Consider the following 283-nt stretch of genomic DNA (forward strand, 5'->3'; position numbering starts at 1 on the left):
CCACGCACGGTTGTTCGCCTCTGTGTGCCCTGCTATTGGCTGGCAACTGGTTCGCGGTGTCCCCCGCCTACTGCCTGAAGACAGCTGGGATAGGCTCCAGCACCCCCCGCGACCCTTGTGAGAATAAAGCGGATCGGAAAATGATTGAATGAATGAGTAGACAAAATATGTGCCAGCCTGCAAATGTGTAATTCAAAAAAATAACTGCCAAAAAAATAAAACTAGCAAAAATAAAAAAACAAAAAAAGTTCACCCCCTACATATATATATATATATATATATA

The sequence above is a fragment of the Hippocampus comes genome, unplaced genomic scaffold (genome assembly GCF_001891065.2).
Source record: "Hippocampus comes isolate QL1 unplaced genomic scaffold, H_comes_QL1_v1.1 scaffold409, whole genome shotgun sequence".
Classification (NCBI taxonomy): Eukaryota; Metazoa; Chordata; class Actinopteri; order Syngnathiformes; family Syngnathidae; genus Hippocampus; species Hippocampus comes.